The sequence below is a fragment of the Xenopus tropicalis genome, chromosome 1 (assembly GCF_000004195.4).
Source record: "Xenopus tropicalis strain Nigerian chromosome 1, UCB_Xtro_10.0, whole genome shotgun sequence".
NCBI classification, from domain to species: Eukaryota; Metazoa; Chordata; class Amphibia; order Anura; family Pipidae; genus Xenopus; species Xenopus tropicalis.
The window spans coordinates 190,628,710-190,639,777 of NC_030677.2; the positions used below are offsets into that span (position 1 = coordinate 190,628,710).

The 11,068-nt window shown below is 40.4% G+C and overlaps 1 long non-coding RNA gene across 1 annotated transcript; it reads right to left on the reverse strand.

Annotated features, from left to right (window-relative positions):
- Positions 1 to 251: 251 nt before the first annotated feature.
- On the reverse strand, positions 252 to 10,350 carry LOC116408343. Its single transcript, XR_004220888.1, has 3 exons — positions 10,160 to 10,350; positions 680 to 839; positions 252 to 412 (listed from the first exon to the last, which is right to left on the reverse strand). It is a non-coding gene; the product is annotated as an uncharacterized LOC116408343 (long non-coding RNA).
- Between the last annotated feature and the right edge of the window lie 718 nt (positions 10,351 to 11,068).

The window sequence follows — 11,068 nt, forward strand, 5'->3', positions numbered from 1 at the left end:
AAAGTCAAGCCATATTTGCAATTCAAGATTTTTGAGTTTTTTCTGTTTTCTTACGTTTGTAAACTCACAAATTTGAGTTTTTTTATTCGGTCAAGTTTTCCATATACGGATTTTTTTAATAAATAAGCAAACATTTGAGTTTTTTTGTTTTTTTAAACTCCAATTCTCACATTTGGGAATGAATACATGAGCCCATTAAACTTTAAAAAACAATTGCAAAATGTTTAATAAATGTATATTGGAAAGTGGCTTAGAAATTCATTTTTTTCATTATGCTAAAACAGTTTTTGGGGGGCATCCATGGGAACTGACAAATGTTCTAGTGATGTACCTGGGTTCTGAGCTCATTTTCCCTTGGTGTGCATTTTGCTCCATCTGTGTGTGTGTAGCCTAACATCCTGAGACTTGTACCCTGGCAGGGAGATAAAACATTAATCATTATCCGGATGAAGCACAGTGATGAGCTGATACACATTTCTGTCACACAGCCGAGCCGTTGCTTTGGGTTTTCTATAAGGATAACAAATCCTGACACTTTCATACTTCCAGCAGGGAACCATCAGCAAGCAGTGAAAATGATTCTCAATCTTTACAAAAACAAAACTAAAACATATTCTTTAAAGCCGACACAAATAAGCATATAGTAAGCACTGGCAGATAAATGAATATAATAACTCACCAAGCTCTGTGGCTTCACTCCAAATGGAAACAAACTGTTGGGGTTCCAAATGTTCCGATACTAATGATTTCGTGCAACGGTTTCCTCTCTGACTAGCGGAAGAATATCCGATGAATTATTGTATCACAAAAAAGTTTAGTCCGACAAGAAACAACATGTTCTAAAAGGAAACAAAATGTGCATAAAGGGGTAGTTCACCTTAAAAGTTAACTTTTATTATGTTCTTATTCTTTGTAATTGGCCTTTGTTTTTTGTTTATAAATATTTATATATGCACATAATGGCACTTGTCAGTACTTTGCTTTTACAATTTATATTCCCCTAGATCCCATATACTGTACATCAGTCCTATCAGTGCCCTAGTGGAGCTTGCAGTCCAGCCCTATCCCATCCATACACACACTTGGGTCAATATTTATGGGAAATCAACTAATCTGGAAACATTGATCCACTGGTGCCCACCCCATCTTTGCCTATAGAACATGCCCACTGACACGCCACCCATACCCTTACAGGGTGATATATTCTGCTAGGACGTAGACAGATATTGAGGGGCGCCTGCTAGCATAATGAAGCCTGCATGTAAAGTTGGTACCCGTAGCTCGGGGAAGGGGATGGGAGAAGCCTTTGTTGCAAGAATTAGGCACACATGAATTCCATGAACCACAACGGATTTAACAACTTCTCACAGATGTGACAGGGGCAAACCGGAGCACAAACTGTTGACCAGAGTTTATCAGTAACACAATAAAAATTGCATGTAAAATCCTCTGTCTTCTGCACACACACCACAGTCTCTCTCTCTGTCTCTCTACAATACCCTCCAATACCCCTGTCTTCCGGAAATGCACTAGCTCGTTGCAGTTACCTGTTGAGGGGGTCTCCACGCCTAAATCAGCTCTCCCTCTTTTCTCTAGAATGTTCACATACAGTGTATGAGCTTCTCTTAAGCCATCTCACTACTGCTCCACCAGCTTCTGCACACTCCTAACTGGCGCACCATCACCTGGGGGCTCTTCCCTAAATACTCACTCCTCGTTGGCACACAGGCTGTCTTTGCTGGTTACCGTGACTACCTCTTACTCCTAGGGGCACATTTACTAATCCACGAATCCGAATCACGAATGGGAAAAAATCGTATTGGAAACGAAAATTTCGTAAGATCGCAAATATCATGAAAATGCTTACGAAAAAATCGTATTAGTCACGATAATATCGTATTGGCGATCCGAAAGTCACGAAATTTTCGTACCGAACAATTGTTAACAGCGGTAAAACCTTTCCGATTTTTTCGTGCAAACGTCCAAAAAAGTAGTGCGGCGTACGAAAAAGTCGTGCGCCGTACGAAAAAGTCGTGTGGACGCCCGAGAAAATCTGCGAAAATACGCTCGGAGCGTTCACATGAACGCTCGTGCATTCGTGCTTTTGTAAATGTGCCCCCTAGAGTGAGCTGATACCAGTCTCCTATCTCTCTATCCCTGACAAGATACGGCTTCCCACCTGGTCTGGCTCAGTATTGTCTGTGTCTCCAGTTGATGATCTTACACTCTTTAAGGGGAATCCCCCTACAGGCCAACCTTACATGTTGGTGCTACCCCGCTGGACAAACTAAATATAGTTTAACTATATACACTTAGAAAGAAAACATATTCCACCTCCTTTCACACATACAAATGTGCAAATATACAGAACTAAAATGAAGCTACAGGGAGGCCCAACAGATAAAGAGGCTATGTTTATTACTGGCACAATATATATGGCACAGTGTCAAAGTTTGAAAATGATTTCGTTTTTATTTAGCCAATAAAAAGTAACAAATAATTAACCCTTAGATGTTAATCCCCTACAGAAATGGACAAACTGCCTATTTGTTTTGTATCAATGTAACATTTATCCTGCAATCCTGCAGTAACTAGGAAACCTTAACATTTGCATCTGTAGCCTTTGGCTGCATTAATAATTGTGCAAGAAAAGTAATAGCTCCGTATATATTAATCATCTGTAATCTGAGGAATGCAGACATCTGGAAACCAATCAAGTTGAGACTTATAAGCAGCATTATTCATGCATGCTGACATGGCAAAACAATAATGTGTTAAGGTTTAATAAGTATAAGGGCCACTATATCTTAAGATATCCTTTGCACTGCTTATCCTTGCAGTATAGGGCTTTAAGAATATGACTTGTGCATGAAAAATTGTTGCTACTGTATTTAAATATTTCATAAACCAACATCAGTGGATTTAATACATAAAGAATAAGGGAGGCAGTTAGGAAACCATTTGGCCCTTACCTCCCCTGATCCAGATCCCTTCACACAAGGTCCACATTTATTGAATACAATTATTTGGAGAGCTAGGTAAAGTTGAATGGGATTTTTGTTAAGGATTCTGAGAGCTTCAGCAGACTAGTGAGAGTCAGTTTGGATTAGAAGGACTCATGCAAGGGGTACGGTTCCCTTAACAAGTAAGAGTTGGTTAATGGGATCAGGTAGCCAGGCATTGAAAAGCCTGGCTTTAGAAAATAACATGGAATGTCAATGCACAGCAAAATGGCTGGGAACCTGGTGGAGAGCAAATAGTCTAAAATACCATGTACAGGACCCTGATAAGCTCAGTGTTTCAGCTCAGAATGGTCTTAGGGTAAATAAATGGAGATACTGTACATAGAATTGATGGACAAACAATATAGTCTAATCATATGTATAAATACTGCACTATGGGAGTTTCCAGGTTTGGTTTATTCACTGTCACTGCATTGCTTCTATAAATGTTTTTCATACACAGATGGGTTGTTTGTAGGTTAAAGGGGTCATTTACAATAGCAAGCACAGTTGTGGACCCACAAATTTCCCTATAGTTAGTTGCACTGAAGCAGCAGCAGTGCCGAGGAGAAAGCAGTGAGCAGTAGGTAAGTGGAAGGGTGGGTGTGCAAGGCAGGTGATGGGGGCAATTACAGGGGGTAGGAGCAGTGGTGGGGGCCTAGGGTTGCACACATTTTTAATCCAGCCCAGAATGCATGCAAAGTGCACCTTTGCCTTTGTTGGAACTGCCCATGAATAGAAGGCAGAGTTTATATGATCATTAATGAAGACAGAATGATTCAGTGCCTGACAATGGGCCATAACAATAAGTTATAGTCTATTTATCCAGAGTTGAATAGTATTTAGAAAGCTTCCAGTTTTGAAGTATTCAAAAGAAGTCTGTGAGTTTTCAGACGCTCTTCTGTATATTCTATGGCTGAGATTATTATTCTGCTAAATGTACTGTATCACCGGCTGCAGCCAAGAAGAAATACTGTGACAAGAATACTGCCTTATTACAAGGGCAGGGAACAGGGACATGGGCTTTTGTACTGAAATAAATCCTCTGCTTTACAATATTATAGATCTTTGTTATCTTCCAGTAATAACTAGTCCAGCAAAATGTCAAGTGCCCTGAAGTGCAGGTAGGTCTCGCATGGAGAATTTACACTCTCAGTTCCTATTTAGTGATTCTCGGCTTTTTGTGCCAAAGAAAAACTCTGCTATTCTTTAGAAAGAGACGGAGCAAACTTGAAATCTATTAAACCCTGCTCGGTTTCAAAGCAAACTATCTAATGGAAAGAATGATTGTCTACTGGGTGGAGCATTTCTTAGCAAAACTAAGATAGAATTGCACATATTCTGGTTGATGCTTTCGGAAAGCAATTTCCCCTGTTTTTCTCAATGTAAAAATAATAAATAAATATGCTGAAATTTAATGTAAGTGATCCACCAATTAAAATTGACGAGAGTGTAGAATTAGAACTGCGGTGTGATTTCAATATACAACATGAATGCAGGTTTAGTAAAGTGTATTTTTGCCTCTCCAGTAAGTGCATCCAAACGGAGTGGTCTGAATATCCGCTGTCTTATGTAGGTAATTAGAGGGTTCTGCTTTGGGGTATAAAGAGAGTTAACAGACAGTGGCTGCGGAGGGCCCCGGAGTATAGAAAGCCCAATGGCATCTTCACTCATGCATAATTTCAGTATTTCAGTGAAACAGATCATCTCAAGGTTTGGGGGATGAAGGTACCTAAGGATTTTGCATGTGGGTTGGGCAGTACCTACCTAATGCTTCCTATGCACCGAGATGGTAGGGCAATCACATTTACAATAATGTACAGGCAAAGGAAGACCTTTAGCACAACCATAGTGTGTCCCCCATCCCAACGGCAGGTATTTTTTACAACAGTCTGTACATTATTCACTGTACATTGTGTTATATATATAATATACTACTGTATAATTTATAGTACGGAATTCAATTTTTTTTTTTTTTTAAATGATTCCCTTTTTCTCTGTATTAATAAAACAGTATCTTATACTTGATCCCAACTAAGATATAATTCACCCTTATTGGGGGCAGAACAGCCCTATTGGGTTTATTTCATGGTTAAATGATTCCCTTTTCTCTGTAATAATAAAACAGTACCTGTACTTGATCCCAACTAAGATATAATTACCCCTTATTGGGGCAGAACAGCCCTATTGGGTTTATTTCACGGTTAAATGATTCCCTTTTCTCTGTAATAATAAAACAGTACCTGTACTTGATCCCAACTAAGATATAATTAGTCATTATTGGAGGCAGAACAGCCCTATTGGGGCTATGTAACCCCAGTCCCAGGTCCCAAGCATTCTAGATAACAGGTCCTATACCTGTATATATTTTTTCCATGCAGCTTTCTGGCATGGCCAATACAACATAAATGCCTTGGGTATGAAAGCAAGTATGAGTCCCAATTATAGTACAATTTGGACAAGATTTACTACTGACCTTGGTGTATGTATCACATGAACATATTTCTACATATATTCTACATATATTCTACATATTCTACATTATATTGCTGTCAGCATGGTGGCTATGTATATATTGTATACATATGTGTTTGTGTTTGCCTTGAACAGTATGAAGAATTGAATATTTTTATGTAGGAACTTGGGACTTTCCCCAATGAAGGAACCCATTGCAGCCAGACATCTGCTTTATAATTCTAATTTATTATGAAAGCTCATGGCTGTTGGGTTGTGATGTGTTTCTTTGCTAAGGAAAACTTACACTGTGTTACTTCATAAAAGCTTAAATGTTCTCCGGAAAGTACTGTCACTTGTGCTTTTATTGTATGAATGCTTCATTTCAGCAACCCACAGGGACATTCCCTTGCAATTTCTGCTTTTTACATAAAACGGTGACATGTCCATAAATTTGTTAGTGATTCTGAGTCAGAGTGTGCCTTCCTACACACATATGTTAGGGGATGGGGTAAGCACATGAATCAAGAGAGAGAACAGTAATTCACTTGTTGAAGTTCTCTCTTCCTTGATTCATGAGCCATTGGGCAGTATTCCCTTACTAGGAGATGGTAATACAGAATGCAGCTTGTATTCTCCGTAGCCTGCATAATGCACCATGTGCTCTCAATGAACTCATTCAATTTACTGCTTAACTTCTGCAGACTTCCCCTCCCACACGGACATATCAGAGACACAACAAAACTTCAATATTTTCTACAATTGTAAGCATTTAACTGTATGCTTTCAGGGACATTTTCATTTTTTTATACTTTTACACTTTCTTAGGGCCCTAAGAGAATAAAGATGGCCCTCAGACACTTAATGACACCTGTGATCCACCCAGGCATGTCCTATAAACTCCATTCACTCCCCAACAATCCATACCCCCCTGAGTATAGTACCCCCTGTACCCACATAGGGACCCAACAATGATATCTTTGCTCTGGGCCTAATAGATAGCATGCAATCAATGTCTGAAAAACTACAAGTAACAGTTAAAAAAATGAAACCCTTCCCATTCTATGACTTTTCAGATAAAACAGACAACCACCTCTGAATTAGTTGACTGCAAATACCACGTACCATCAGCAGGCATTGTTATCTAATGTAATAGGAACTTGACAAAAACAGGGTCGGACTAAGAAAATCCCGGTGGGCCCCGGTCCTAGTGACCCTTGCCGGTGCTTCCCCTGCCCGACTGTTCCTCCCCTGATGCGTTAAATTGATACGCACTCGGGGAGGACATCGAGTGGGGGACCCTGCGGGTGGTTAGGGGACGCGGCCAGGGGGTCCCCTGGGGTGGGAGCCCCGGTGGGCCCTGCAAATCCCAGTCCGACCCTGCACAAAAAACATGTTGTGCTTAGGCAGCAATGCATGAAGACTCATTTGGGTTAGTGTTTCCTTTATTTGGGTTGTTATTTGTAGAGATGTAGCGAACATCGCCGAAAATGTTCGCGAACCCGTTCGCGGACTTTCGCCAAAACTCGCGAATATTCGCGAACTTTGCGAACCCCATAGACTTCAATGGGAAGGCGAACTTTAAAACCTAGAAAAGCCATTTCTGGCCAGAAAACTGATTTTAAAGTTGTTTAAAGGGTGCCACGACCTGGACAGTGGCATGCAGGAGGGGGATCAAGCAAAAATTTCTCTGAAAAATACTTTGTAAAAAAAACGCCAAAAAAAAAACGCAAGCTATTCTTATGTATATGCATAGGCGATAAAACGCGGCAGAAAAATGCGGCGGGAAAACCAAGGCGAAAAAACGCGGCGCCAAAAAAACGCAAAAAAAAACGCCAAAAAATAACGCCAAAAAAAAAACGCAAGCTATTCTTATGTATATGCATAGGCGATAAAACGCGGCGGAAAAACGCGGCGGGAAAACCAAGGCGAAAAAACGTGGCGCCAAAAAAAAACGCGGCGAACCCAAAGTGGTGAACATCGGCAAAAGTCCGCGAATTTCGCGAACACCCGATGTTCGCGCGGATTAGTTCGCCGGCAAACAGTTCGCTACATCTCTAGTTATTTGCACCATGGCAGTAGCAGCGGGCAAAGCATCTATTGTTCATTGCTGTACAAGAAGAGGAAAAGCTTTCACTCAGTCCTACACAGCTCTGAAAGAGCCATGAACGCTTCTCCTGATGGTTTATGGGGGAGAGTATATTCAAGTAAAACCTAAATAAACCATCCACTGGCGCAGTTTGTATATTCTGAGAACGGTCAGACAGGCTGCATAGAAAGCAACTTTTTCGGGGGCAGCCCTCCGTACTTAAAATGGCAGTTTTCTATTTAGGATTTAGATGAAGCAGAGTTTCATATATGGGCTGTTTTATGCACTATATATTTATAGAGACCTACATTGTTCGGGGGGTATAGTCTTCTTTTAAGGTGGCTCTTCCGTCCAATAATGACATTTTTGAATGCTCAAAGAATGGAGTTAACCTCGGAAGATATACAAAGGATATTAAGTTATTACATAATGCTTATATTACTCTCTGTGCTGCAGTGGCTGCCAGATGGGTCCCACTGATGACCCAGACCCCCCCATACACACATCACAGAGCCTGCACAGCCCTTATTTATGCCGTTATTTACACCTGCTGTTATTGCTCAGGACATGCAGGACAATGCTGAGACACACAGAACAATGTTGGAACATTGGGTCATTGTGGAAATCATATCAACTTGAAAGTGATGATGTAAAAAGACACCTTTGGAACTCAAATAAATGTGTTGATTTCACAGCGTTTGTCATGCAGAGCTCAATAACCTTTGCCAGGGCCATTATTCTGGTAGAGCTGAGAGGGCATTTGCTCTGAGCCCCTAGTATCATGGGGGCCCCTTGGACAGGGCAAGTAAAAAGGTTGCCAAAGAACACATATTGTGTGACAACGGTTAGATATTTTCAGAATATACATGAAGGATGTTTAACCTTCAGCCCTACACCTGTAGAATACATTGCTCTTAGTTGTTCCAGAGAAACATAAGCAGTGGTCAAATGTTATTCATGGCTCTCTACAGGAATACTCTCTAATGAAAACCTCATTCAGAAAAATAGGACATTTGTTGCCAAGTGATAATTTAGTTGAATTTACACAAACTTCAAAATATAATTTCACTTTATGGGATTACTGTTCCTTTAACAGCTTGATGGTGAAATGAGGAGCCCCGCTGTTTGCCATCTGCAAGTTATTGTTTCTGCACAGCACGACTCCTGCAATTATGAGCATTTTAGCATGTTAAGCAGTTGAACTTGTATTATATACTGCACTAATAACAGCGTCCAATGCTGGAAGGCTAATTCTTTGCCAAAATTGAAACTGCTGAGAACCCTATCAGAATACTTTGCTTCAGGAGGCGCATTGCTGCTGCAGTAATATATACACAAGCATGCAAGCTGCTCTCATTGTGCAACGTAAGACGTAAGATGGAGTGCTTCCACCATTGGTGTAAGGGCCCCCAACTGCCAGGGGCCAAACAAATCAATAATTTGAGAAACTAACATACTGTAGGCACCTCTGATGCTGTGAAGCATCTCTCCTCACTGGCTCCCAATCTCCGCTAGGATCAGATTACTAACACTTACCTATAAGGCCCTTACTAATGAATAGTAAAGAGCGAATTTTGTCCTGTTTCCCCTCAGCGAACTGTGGAAAAATTTGCGAAGCGCCAAAGAATTTGTAAAATGCAGGTACCGCACAACTTTTTTGATGTTCTCGACTTTTTTTACATTGTCACGCCCTTTTTTGACACGCCCACATCTTTTTTTCACAGCAAAATTTTGTGGCAGTTTGGCGAAACAACGCTGAAATGCAGAATTTGTTGCAAATCCATGCTTGGCAAAAAAATTCGCTCATCACTATTAATGCTGCCCCTCCCTATATTTCAGCTCTAATGTCAAAATACACTCCATGCAACCTACCTCTGACCTTCTCCTCTAGTCACTTTACCCCATTCCCCACTGCAAGACTTCTCCCCGGAAAATCATTTTCAAAAATTAGAATTATTTGCTTATAATGGAGTCTTGGGAGGCCTTTCTGTAATTCAGAACTTTCTGGATAATGGATTTCCGGATAACGGATCCCATAACTGTAACATCAAACACATTATTCATAAATATTGTAGTCACCTAGAAATTAGTGATGTAAAAATTCACAGCTAAAAATAATTGCAGGAAAAAAAATACGACAAAAACACCACAAATTGCTTCATTCACTGCATTTGGTGTAAGAAAAAACACCCATAGACTTTAATGTATTTTGAGTAAAATAGAAGCAAACTCGTAAAGTTTTTAGCAGTTTCTTGAATTTTTTGGTGAAGCGAAACAGATTTGCTCATCACTACTAGAAATACCACAAATGCTGTGTAGCACATCCCTTGCTAAAGATTATAAAGGATATTAGAAGTCCAGGGTTCCAGACAGTTATGACTTACATTGGGCCATGGGGCAATTTGATGATGTCCGACATATTAAAGATTTACAGTATGACCTGATGCCCATTCTGGCTATGTACATAATATACTGAGAGAGGAGCTACAAGAAAGGAAAAATCAAAGTAATAAAATCACTTTGCCATTAAATGTTCTCTTGCTGCAGTGGCTTCTCATTAAGGAAATGTTAAATTGTATTTTGTGTCTTCATGCTCCATCTGTCATACACTTACCAACACAGCCCGAAATGTCAGCCAAAATGTTCTCTTTGCTCAGATTTAGCTAAGATGACTAAAATAAATGTCTTCTTATGGAGTAAACAAGGTTATGTTGCATGTGAGCCAAGAATATGGAAGCGCAGCACTTGGCGTGACGGGAAGGGAACAGCCCCACTTATCAGTGGTGGGAGGGCGCGACGCTGGCGTCTGCCAAGATTGGGTTTCAGAAAGGAGAAGGCAGGAGTTCCTTCTGTAAGTGAGACGTTCCTTACAGCTGTTCCGTGCCACGCAATGCCATTTGTATGCGCAATATTCCTTGACCCAACTTGTTTTAAAAGGAATGCAAATACTGGAGCGAAGGGAAGTTACACACTGATTAAATGATTGTGCATGGAGACATTTCCCCACTAAATACATTTGTGTGGCATAATGGGCCATGGGTGTGGGATTTATGCACCGGCTTAGAGTTAATGCCAGCAGGCACTGTGCCATGTCAGTATCTGTAAGAATTCTTTCACTTTCAGGTGAAATTTCCTTTATCCATGCTGCCTCCCATTGGCGCCTCAATGTGTCTACAGGGTGTGCCTTCAGCATCTCCTCCGGCCTTCAAACCTCTACTGGGAGCTCCTTATTGGCAGATATATTTGATCTGTATGAAAACATAAATACAGGTATGGGATCCCTTATCCGAAAACCCATTATCCAGAAAGTTCTGAATTACAGAAAGGCCATCTCCCATAGACTCCATGATAAGCAAATAATTCTAATTTTTAAAACTGATTCCCTTTTCTCTGTAATAATAAAACAGTACCTGTACTTGATCCCAACTAAGATATAATTACCCCTTATTGGGGGCAGAACAGCCCTATTGGGTTTATTTAATGGTTAAATGATTCCCTTTTCTCTGTAATAATAAAACAGTAC